The 12,273-nt window shown below is 36.7% G+C and overlaps 1 protein-coding gene across 3 annotated transcripts in view; it reads right to left on the reverse strand.

The window, feature by feature from the left end:
* Nucleotides 1-12,273, reverse strand: part of KCNIP4 (potassium voltage-gated channel interacting protein 4) — a 344,665-nt gene that overhangs the window by 126,928 nt on the left and 205,464 nt on the right. The gene's annotated exons all lie outside the window — the stretch shown is intronic.

The following is a 12,273-nucleotide window of genomic DNA, read 5'->3' on the forward strand; positions in this document are numbered from 1 at the left end:
GCAGAGGAAGTTCAAAATAAAGAAATCATAAATCAGAAAGACAGCAATAACATTTATGGTATTTATGGACATACTTCCAAGGTGTTAAGGCAACACAGGGGAAAAATACCCATAATGCTTGTATGGTAAATAAAAAGAAAAGTAGAGAAGAAAAATTAACAAGTAAAACCCCACTGATCTCTCTTAAAAAAAAAAAAAAAAGAAGAAAGGAAAGGAAGGAAAGGAAGGAAAGGGAATCTTTATTTTTATGTAAGTATGTGTAAGGTATTATTTGTATGTTTGCATCCAGACTGGGAAAAATACTTCACCAAAGTGGCTTTGCCCCCAGTTCTTTGTACTAATGACCAGTGTACTTGAGATCAGCTGAAGAGCAGATGCTGGCAAGACTTTAGAAGAGCTCTAAGCTGTTATGTAGAGCTGCAAGAAAAATCCTTAAACACCACCTTATTTGTATAGAACTTAGGATCTTCCTATAACCTATGAAATACTTTCTGTTGTTGACTCATCATGCAAGTACTGCACTTAGCTGAAGCAGTGGTGTGCAAAGCACAGTTAAAGCTGTGCCTACCAGGCTACCATTTCAGCTGTTATCTTAACTCAGTTTTGAAGCCCATCTTGACCAATATTCATTGTACTTTCTCTTTTCTCTGCTGTACTTTCTATACATTGCCTACTTGAACAAGTCCCTCAGCCTCTCTTTGGAAACAGGCTCATTCTCAAGGCCCATATCTACGGTAGTATCTAAAAAAAAGGATCAGTAGATCAGAATTGCACAGCTTTGATAATGTTACAAGGAAATCCTGGAAGACAAAGCCAGAATTTTTTTCATTCTTCATATGACAAGAGACTAAAATGGCAAGACAATGATATAAAAATGACTGCTTAACAATAAATAATGGACAAACATCACTTTGCACTATCTAATGCTCCTCCAAGTAATTTGAGTGCTATAAGAACTTTTCAAGCTAGTTTGATTTTTCAGTATCTGATGGCACATAAAGGGCACAAATTGAACCCTTATCCCAGAGAAAGAAAACAGTCCAGTAGTCAGATGACTGGAAGAAGAGAGTAAGGAAATGGCAACTGGGAATGTTAAAGGAGACAAAGGTAAGCAAATAGTTTATGTATGTTAACAGAGGAAGAGTACTTTAATAAACAAATTAAGGAATCAAAAATGGGTAGAATTTTGATCATAAAATGGAGACTAAGACCGGGCATTGTAGACATAGCATTGAGAAAAAAAAAACAACATAAAAACGAGAGCTGTATAAATACACCAGAGAGATTAAAACAGTGAGACAGCATACAAGAAAAGAGAGAATAAACATAGAATTTTTTGTATTTTTACCTACTCTGGCTAGTAATATTCAGTTGTTTTTTTATTCTTATTCTTTTTATTCCTTCCCTTTCCCCTTTTTTTGCAATCATTCCAGACAAGGGCATGAACAAAATCTGATGCGCTTACATACTTCTATTTTTGTGGAAGGAGAAAAAGTGTATTTTCTTTACAGATTTTTCATATGTCTTTTCCCAGCTGGGAAATATGAGCTACAAGGATCAGATCTATTTTTAATAGACACTATGGCTTCCCATGGAAAATGGAAGAATCAGAAAAAGACCCCATTACTTAAAGTTGAAGTATAGTGTCCCATCCCTTCTGTCTTCTTTTTCACAGCATTTTTCAGCTTCCATGTTAAAATGTGTTTGAAGGCTCTATATTGTCAGAGTGCAAAGATTTTATCATCATACATGCACACAGTCTATGACATCCCATGACAGAGATGTTTATCCTAGCATGCTACGTGAGAATGCAATGCACAGAATGGATGACAGAGGAGGATGCCAGATGGGCTGGAGGATGATGATTTCCACTCAGGAGCAAATTCCAGTAAGTAAGCACATCAATATGTAACAACTGCAACAGTAGGAACAATGGATTGTGATGAACAAGTTGATTTCTTCCTTCTGTCACTACAACTCTAAACAATGATTCAGACAGTTTCTGAATAAATACTTGTAAAATAAATTATTTCTAAGGTTTTATTCTGATTGAATTATTCCAAAAATCTTAGACCATCAATTTTGTGTGAGCTTGACAGTAACTCATAAGATATTCATACGTATGTTTTCATTAGTTAATTGAGCTTATCATAAGGGAGAAAATATTAAAATTTAGTAGAAACTACAGTATGGGAAAGTCGAGGCAGAGCAGAAAGTGTGACAGCTATGCAATCAAATCCTTTTAGAAAAACTATGTTTTTATCTGAAAAAAAAATATGCTTTATGCTTAAAAAAATTAAGACAAGGAGAAATCTTTTACCTTGAGGAGTTCTCACAGTAGCAGAGTCAGTAAATCTGAAGACAAAGCATGCAAAACTTGCAAGGGCGATTTTATGGACTGAGCTGTGTAGCAGGAAGACATAATAATCTCTGAATAAGGTCAAACCAGGATATTTCTGCAACGTAAAACTTATGCCCTGCTAATCCCTTGAATATTTCAAACAAGTCAATAAAACAGTGGTTTATTGACAAATAGGAGCAATTAAAATAAAATCCCAGCCTTGGGAAGTCTTTAATATTTCACAAGAATTAGATGAATATCAACAATTTAAATAATTGAGAAGAATTAGTTATCAATTCCAATATTTTTACATATAACACTGCAGAAATCATAATTGGTAGTATATCTGAGTTTCTTATATCTGTTAACATATCCTATTTGGAAGTGAAAAAAGGCTAAAGTAAGCTTCAGTTTGTTGTGTTTTCCCTTGGTAAAATCTCTAGGCAAGAAACCTTTGTGGCCAAAAAGAATTTTATTAAATATATTGAAAAATTTTGATGTTAGTGACTTATCTTGCAATTAGCAGTTCTATTTTCAAAGATTTTCTGAAAACCAATAAGGAATCAAATATCAGCATAAAAAGAAGCTATTGTAACATTCGTATTAACTAACCAAAATTGAATAATTAAGGTTGCAATAGAAGATTGACTCGATAAATCAATGTATTAAAAAACTATAAAATCAACACATTCTACATCAATCTTGGGGTCAATAGAAGAACGAATTACATAACGTTAATAAGGATTAAAAAACTGAAGCATTGTTTTCCTTTAATCTAAAATCCCAGACAGTATTGTAGCCAGAGCAGTAATCCTGACCTAAAGGACACAAACCGCCTTTCTATTTCTTTTGCTCAAGTGTGGTTTCCCAGAGCAAGCAGTGTAATCAATTAAGCTGGTCTTAAAGAACCCAAAATATTCCAGCTCAGCACTTCAGAACTTTCTCCTCACATTTCTGGTCAGGAATTAATAATCTCTTGCTTCCCTTTGTGCACTGCAACCCTAAGCACGTACAAAGGACTCACCTGGGGTGACAAATAAACTACCCTTGAAGTATAATATGTCAAATTTCAGGGATTTTCTTTTAACTTTTGTGGTGATTAATGACTTTCAAGCATCAGTTGTGAGGTTCCTGGGAGATATGCAAGCTGTAACATAAATTATGTACCTGTATTTCCACAGTCGGTTGTAACATCAAAGACATGAGATGAACCTGATACCCCTGACAGACCCCTGTCCTGATACATATGCGTTACATGAGTTTGAAGCAACCTCAAGGGTTAACCAGGCAGCACCACTATGTACTTCTTCTCAGTAGTTTTATCAATGTTACAATAAATGCATGGAGTGGATGTTGTATGGAGTATGTATGTACCCAGTGCCTGAGTTTTGCCCAGAATTAAAAATAATCATCTATGGAAATAGCTGTAGGACCTTACCTACATGAAAGTATTTTATAACAAAAAATGCATAGCTTTGGGTAAAAAAACAATTTTCTCTGGGGTCATGGTTTCTCCATTCCTGCTAAAAGCAGTATTTCAATAAGCAGAGTGTATTGTGAGATGCTATGTCCTCTGTTTTGCATCCTCAGCTTCTGCAATGGGGATCATGAACATTTGTGGCAGTAGGAGACACCCCAAAGGCTTACAGAACCCATCACCAAGATATATATATATGTAGAGAGACAGATCTATAGATAGATAGATCTATAGATAGATAGATAGATAGACAGACAGACAGATAGATGTTTAGACAAGAAGAGGAAGGGTGCAGGAGGATTCCCGGTGCAAAGAGCCTGCAATTTAGACATTCGACTTGATGAACCAAAAGAGTTTTGCTCCTGCAGCTGGACAAAGCCCAGCCTTGCACAGAGCTGCTAACCCAGCCAGAGCAGGGCAGGGCAGCTGTTCTGCTACAGCTCCAGTCACAGTTCACTTCTCAAGCAAAACAGCACAACAGATTCCATGGGAATGACTTTTTCCAGCACAGCTGTGTAGACTGAACTCACCTACCTCTAACTTTGCTGTACATAACCCTCTAAAATTCAGTCATGGTGAGAAATGCATGCAGATTAAAAAAATTGTAGAAAACAAAAGGAAACAGTGACAGGATTATAAAAGCAGATTAATACGGTGCCACTTGCCAGCTGGTTACTCAAATATGATATGGCCAGGACACAAAAAATGAGCCTTCCTTCCCAAAGGTGAGCTCTAAAAAAGATGTTTTGCAGAACATCTTCAAAGCAGGAGTTAGAATATTCAGTAAAATAAGAAATACATAGGAAATCAGTTCCCAGAATCCTTTGCTGCAATTTCCAAAGAGATTGCAGTTCATACTGTTGTTTTAGCTGTTGTGACCTTGCACAGTCTGTAATGCTTCAGCAAAAACCATTCTAGACATTTTCCCAGAAATAAATTAAATTCCTTCTAAGCTATAGAAAAAGTTTGGAGACACTAAAGGGTGGTATCTTTTCCTTAAAGTCTTGCTGGTTTTTCAAAAAATAAAAAAAAACCCCAGTGAGAACAAAGACTTCTAGGCACAACTTTAAAGGCATAGCATCTTTGGCAGTTTGTAACCCACTCATGAGCAAGCTTAATTTTCCAATGCTAGCATTATACATCCTTCAAAGGAGTAATATATGTCTAAACATTGAATTTCCTCATGGTGATAACAATATCTGTCAGAGCTATGAACCATTTATATATAGTATTCAACAGAAATTGACACTGGGCTTATTCTTCTGGTGGTTATAGAGGGATTGTTTTGTTAGAAAGTTCTGATTAGCACAAGTTTGAAGTGCAATGCTTTCTGGAAAACAGGCTGAACTTAAGATTCGCTAGCAGTCATATTTAGGTTTTTTAAAGTATAAAAAATAAATAAAGCAACATAAAAACAGGGGAAAAAAGTGCCAGCAAGTTTCACATGGAGCTTAGACAAGTCAAACACCTGCAATTTTAGTTTAAAATGCTTCTTATATATTTCAGGTATAAACAACTCATTTTCAGTCTGCATGATTAGCACTCAAGGCTGTGAAATGAAAAACTGGACAAACTGGCAAAAAGTTAAAAAAACAGCAAGTTGTACTTCTTCATGCATTATACAGTTATATTGTAGAACTCTGTCAAAAAACAGTTGCACAGATTAAAAAGTCACAAGATAGAGATGGGAAAAAAAAAAAAGCAACTCTCTAGGCCCATTAAATGTAGAGAGGTGGAATTTTCTGACTTTTGCATTCCCAAGATATCCAGTATTCCAGTGCCAAACTGGAATATGTAAATGCCAGAAAGATCATTTTTGTGTTCTTTTACACCTTCAAACACACTGCCAAAGCCACTCACAGAGACTGGATTCAAAGTGACAGGAATGTTTGACATTAACTCCTATAAGACCCCCTATATTCCTAAATGAAAGCTAAAACCAGGACTAATTAAATTATTGTTTTCTATTCATTACGTGTTCACAATAGGGTGGTAAATGTTGAAGATACTTGCAAGCCTAATTTCAAGATGCAGAAAGGATATATTTAGGTAACTGAGAAAACTAGGATCCCCTTGCGGAAAAGAGAGATAACACTTGCAGTCAGATCATATCTGTACCCTCAGTTTGACCTTTTCAACATAAGCTTTTCATCAAATTTTCATATTTTTAGATGATCTCTTTACCAGCTCCAAATTTTCTACAGAGAAGAACAGTGGGAAAACAGCCAGCTTTTACTTGGTTTATGACTTCACCTTTCTAATCTGATCTTTTCTCCTGGTATTGTCTTTTGAAAAAGTATTCTGAAGGGTTAAGCAATTCTTAAATACAAAAGCATCTCTCCTTCTAGCCAAGAATAGATGCGACAAGTCAAAAATAAGATGGAGTGAAAATACACTTGTGATCTATAGGATAGTATCAAGATTGCCTAGCTTAGTTGTCATGACAAATTTGATGTGTAAATTCAAGACCCTAATTAGAGTCTCTGCACTGCAAAAGAACTGATTAGGTGGTTCACTGCTGCAAAAAAGCTATTGCCATTCCTCCCCCTCTTCTCCCTGTGTGACCCTACCTGCTCTCTGTTATTAGCTCTGGCACTCACCTGATTGTAGAGTAAACTTATTTAACCATCAACACAAAGGGGGTGGGGAGGAGGAGATAAGGAAAAATCACTTCACTGTGCTATTGCAAAGGGCCTTGCTAAAACAGGCAAGAGCCTCATCTCTGCTAGAGTAAGAAAAAGTTGAGTATTAAAAAACCCTTACACTTTTTGAATATACATTTAAAAAGACTCCACTGAAGAGCCCAGCAAACATATTTTAGAGACATTTCAACAGAAGACTCCTTAGAGAGGGCGAGTTCAGATCAGAGGACTCACACAAGAGGAGTTGTGGCATGTGCACTGAGATGCAGTAGTCACTAAGAAAAACTAAAAAGTCCCCTAAAAACAAGTGCAATAAATCCTATTAATAAAAGTATGCTATGATATGTTGAAACATACTCACTTGGATTGCTTGCAAATACATATAAAAATTACTATTAAAAAATGAAAATAAAACTAACCATTACCTTCTTAATCCTGTGAACTTATTACTCTTAGTCGGGATGATTTCCCCCTCATAATATTTTTTCTATCGTCAGTGTAATGTTTATTCTGTTTTATAATATAGTTCTAGAAAAATCCATAAAATGAAATGTTTAGTAGTATCTTAGAAAATTACATATTTCTGGGAAAAAAATTCTTAACAATCGTTACTTCTGAATCCCTGTTGTTTCACTGAAAAATCTTCTTCAAGGAAGTTTTATATTTCACATTTAAATGGCAAAATGTTTAAAATCCTTCAAAAGCATACACCTTTAAAAAAAATAGATAAGAAAATAAAAGGCCAAGTAGCAGAACTACAGAGAAGGTTCCAAAAAGCAGATTGAACTATGCATTGCACAAACTGACCCCACTGCCAACTGTGATGAGCTGTGGGAGAATCCCCTACTGGATTACTCTGACAAGCTTTAGTCAAATAAAGACAGAGATAAAATTAGGCCAAGCTGAGAGTATGACAAGAAAATTAGTAAGCTCAGAGAGTATGATGTGTGATGAGGGCTGGGCTTAAGGAGAGAAAAAGAGAGAAGATATATGGGAACAGTAATCAAGCTGGTCTCCACATCTAAGGGACTATGAGAAGTAATTGGTTTACTCTTCAGTAAAGGAAACCTGGTTTAGGTACTGGGAACCTGCTCACAGTGCGAGCTATTCTATCAATCCAGGGTAAGGAAAACACATAAACCAAGGAAAGTGTTGAACTGCGAGCAAGCAAGGTTCTGAAAAATAGGTATTATTCTTGATACTCCTCTGCACAAGTACTGTCCACCAGTCTTGAAACTAAACAGCAATCCTGTCTGCTTTTCTTGACACTGACTCCAGCCACAGACTTCTGATGTTCTAAACTGAAACTGTCATAATTGTCTAGAGTTACCGCAAGAAAGTCAAAAGAATTGAGGAAGGGTGGGGAAATCAAAGCCTCTTCATAAAGAAAAACATTAATTATGAAAAGGAGAGTATGAAATATGTATTGTTCTCTACGTTCAAAAACCAGCATTTCTAGCTGAGTATTAAAAGACAAATTTTAGATTCCTCTAGTTTTACATGTGTCTCACTTCACATCCAGTATACTGGAGAGAAACATATTGTAACATATTTCAATTTCCAATGTAACTTTGTTTTCTTCAAAAGACAATCAATAAGTTATAGCCACTTTTATTAATTATTTACCATGCTGCTCTTCACAGGGACTGTTATTATCCTCTTTTCAATTTCTGTGGCCAAACAAACTTCAAGTTAAATTTGACTGATGAAAAAAATCCACACAACTTTACATGTATTTTGTCCTAATATGTTCTATGGTCATCTTGAGAACAACTTTCAGCTGAGAACTCCAAATTAAAAATCAAGGAACAAGTTTTAATAATAGATGATAAGCATCAGCCTGTTGTCTACAGAGATAAGCACATTTTCGCCCTGGAAGAAAACAAGGAGCCATGAAATAAGCCAGTTCTTCCATCACAGTCACAGGCTGTGAACTCAGGAATGAAGAATTTATGCAGGAAAAATCTTCATGTTAAATAGTGGGGGGAAAAAAATCACGGCAGCAATAGATTCCCAAGTCTATTGAAAACTTGCATTGATTCTATAGAATCACAGAAGTGATTGGGTTGCAAGTGACCTTAAAGATCATTCATTTCCCTTCTCCCTACCATGGATATGGACACCTTCCAGTAGTCCGAGCTGCTCAAAGCAATCCAACCTGGCCTTGAACACTTCCCAGGTTGGGGCAGCTACAGCTTCTCTGGGCAGCCTGTTCCAGTGCCTCACCACCGACAGAGTGAAGAATTTCTTCCATGTACCCAGTAAAAATCTGCTCTCTCTCAGCCATTATCCCTTGTTCTATAACTACACACCCTTGAAAAAGGCTCTCTCCAGCTTTCAACTCAATAAAGTCTTTGTAAGACTTCACTTGTTTAATCCTAAGCCAGTTTACGTTCACTGAAAGGTAAAATAAAGTTAAGAAATTTTAAGATCTCTGCAACTGTAACAACCAATTTTCTTTTATTTCTGCATTGTCAAACTGATAACACTGTATTGCTTCTGTAGACATTTTTTCATGAACGATGCACATTTGTGTAGTTGACCAAAAAAAAGTTAAAGTTAAAGAACAAGATCATTCTTAGTCTTCCGTGGCCATACAAGAAGATTAAGGAGATTTATTTAGAAGACAGGGAGCTGTAGCTCTGATACCAATTCAGTCAGGGGAAGAGAGGGAGCCCAGAGCAAAGAGCACCTTGCTCTCAGAAAGGTCCACAAGTGGTCACACAACTTCTGAGACCCCAGCTGTACATGTCTGTAACTTATGTAGCAGAGCTGCTGTCTGATTTTTCTTAAGGGCAATGCACAGTTACAAAACCAACATTAAGTTCTGATGCTGCTCAGTATTTACTTCACTGAGTATTAAGGGGTTTTATTCCCTTTCTGAGTGATTAACAGAGAAGTCATTAATTGTGAAGGACAGTAAGAGTTGCACACCTGAGCCCATGATTACAGGCCACAATGCCTGGCACTGACACACATGATGAGAATGTTTAACTACTGATACTTAACTAACTTTAAAATAGTTTAACATTTTTGTAAGGTGATCCAAAGCCTTAGCAAATACTTGTGGGAATACAACAACAATGACCCCCACAAGAACATGAAATCTCACAGTTAAATGACAAAGAAGAAAGGCAAATAAACTGTACTGTTTCCATTTGATGTTGAATGGGAGATTACTGATCATCCTTTTAAGGGACCAGGCCAATTTTTTGGGTTTCAATGTATTATTCTCTGTGTATCTGAAATGTTACAGAATTTTTTAGAAAACAAGATCTAATCCTGGAGTAATTTTTCCAAAGAGGAAAATAAGCATATTTTAGGCTTTTCTTACAGGAAGGAAGAGGGTGACTTGCTCAAAATAGACAATGAATAAGTAAAAATTAATATCCCAGCCTAAGTTGTCAGACCCTATATGATTTTGCATATTCCATAACATGCTATAATTCTTGTTTCTTTTTGCTCTGAATGGTGCACATCTAGGAGGTTTTCAGACAGCTAGATACATCTTGCCACTAGGCAAGATGTTTGTATGGAATTCTAAAACTCTACATTGGTTGAGCAGCACAGCAACATCCCTGATGTTCAATTTGCAAATAGTCTGCTTTTTTCTTTTTTTCTTTAAATCTGAGCTAGAAGTCTTTTCTTTGTTCTTCAAAAACCGTACTTTTTTACTAGGGCAAAAAGAAACAAGCCCCAGCTTTTCATACATAATTAAACGGTCAAAATCAGAAATTCTGAGGCTGCTCCTTTCTGTTAGATGGTGTCCATCTCAGAACCACTGCCAACTCTTTGCTACACTCTTGACAGTCAACCTTGCACACCTTCTTGGCAAGAACAGGGGAAATACATACACTTCCTTCTAGCCCTTTGATCTGATAATTCCAGCAAAAGAAATTTTAACCCTTCATTACACACAAGGTACAAGATATCTAGAAACTTGTTCACTGTGTAAATCCAGTTTAGTACACAAGATTGAAACAATTTTAACATAAAATGTGTCATGGATGGCACATGAGAAATTCTTATTATGCTGTATATAATGACTTCTCCAGCTGACTACTCATATATGGAACACCTATGGAACTGATAATGTAATTAAATGTATTTAAAATGCTTCTAGAACAATGTTACTTAATCTAAGTGTGTTTATTACGTGGCAATTAGAATATAATAAAAATATACACACTCCCAGATAAGATCTTAGCTAAAATTGACAACTTAAGAAGACATAATCTGTTTATAGCTGAAGTTTATATACTAACAAAAACAATATAATCAGTGTAAACAGATAGTGTCTGCAGAACATTTGCTGTACTCCAATTAAATCTTTTTAAAGCAGATTTAAATTTGAGCAGCCTACGTAAACAAATATTCTGATATTTTAACATGTTGAGGCAGCACATATAAGTTTGTATATGCCATTAAAGAGATTCAAGATTTCACCTTCAGAACCAGAAAAAAGTAGAAAAACTAGCAAAAATCAGGTAAAGAAGCAAATTCTTGGAGTATTTCTAGTTCACAAATACACAGCTGCACCACAGGAAGTTATTCTTCCTCCCTCCACAGCTCCACCATCAACACTCTCTATAGCCTTGCTTCTGAATTGCCAGCTTCACTTCATTTTCACCAAATGATTTCTCTGCCACAACAACTCAAATTATTTCCCTATATCAAACTTCTGAGAATACTTCTTTTGAAGCCAGAATACTGAAACGCACATTTCTTTTGTATTCAGAATCTGCTGCATTTTGAGATCAGGGGAAGGTTTTGAAACCTGAGTTGCCCTGGTATCCACCAAGACAACTCACATAAAGCCAGAGAATCACATTGAATGTTCAGACAGGTTCACTAAGCTGAGTCAAAGTTTAGCTGAACAGTCCAATACCAAGCACTGAATAGAAAATATTTCCAATCCCACCCTTCTTTGGGGCTCAAGCATTAGCAAGATGCCATACAGATGGCTGCAGCCTGAATAGCTGCACCATACAATATATGTTTATATAAACTGCTCTATTAGAAGGTAATACAGAGATTACTTCTTTTATTTTCCCATGGGAGACTCAGCCCATCCCACTCTTACCCAATGCGTACTAATAAGAAGCAAGAATTGAGAGCTGTAGAGTCTCATCTTTTCCTCTGCAGCAAAAATTCAAGCCTATTTTACTCATTTTCCAAAAACATGTCAACTTCTGGCACCACTCAGCCGATGTCTGGTCCAGCCACAGCCTGAACAATGCACCAATTTCACTCACCTCTGACACTGAAGGACTCTCTCCTGTTTCTGCACAGCACTGTGCCTGGCTGAAGCCAGTCAGTCCCCTGCAGACAGCTGGGATCCCCAAAGACACCAGAGCAAACCCGAGCCACAACCCCCAGCCCAGGTGCAGCCCAGACTAAACCATGGATTAGGAAGCAGAGGCTCCCAATTGTCCTCTGACACACCTACTGACTCTTCAAGCTCTGATTAACATTTTATTTCAAATTCATTAATACAGAGTGTAAAAATAAAATTCCCTTAAAAGAAACAAGGAAAACACAGGGTGGTCTGGGGCAGTCTGGGCCTTGGGTGTGGACAAAGCTCATTTTAGGTGCTATATTAGTTATTATTTCATTCATGCTGAGAAAGCCACATACAGTGCTGTGGCAATCTCTGCTTACGACCACGGGCACCTCTCTCCTTACCACCTCCTCAACAGGCTCATTTGGTCAAAATAATAATCAACAAAAATAATTTTAAAAATTGCTCTGTCTGAAACGCAGGGGAGGTTTTCAGAGCTGCCTGAAGCACACCCCAGTGAGGTCCCCAAGGC

This window comes from Geospiza fortis, unplaced genomic scaffold (assembly GCF_000277835.1).
Source record: "Geospiza fortis unplaced genomic scaffold, GeoFor_1.0 scaffold40, whole genome shotgun sequence".
In the NCBI taxonomy this organism is placed as follows: domain Eukaryota; kingdom Metazoa; phylum Chordata; class Aves; order Passeriformes; family Thraupidae; genus Geospiza; species Geospiza fortis.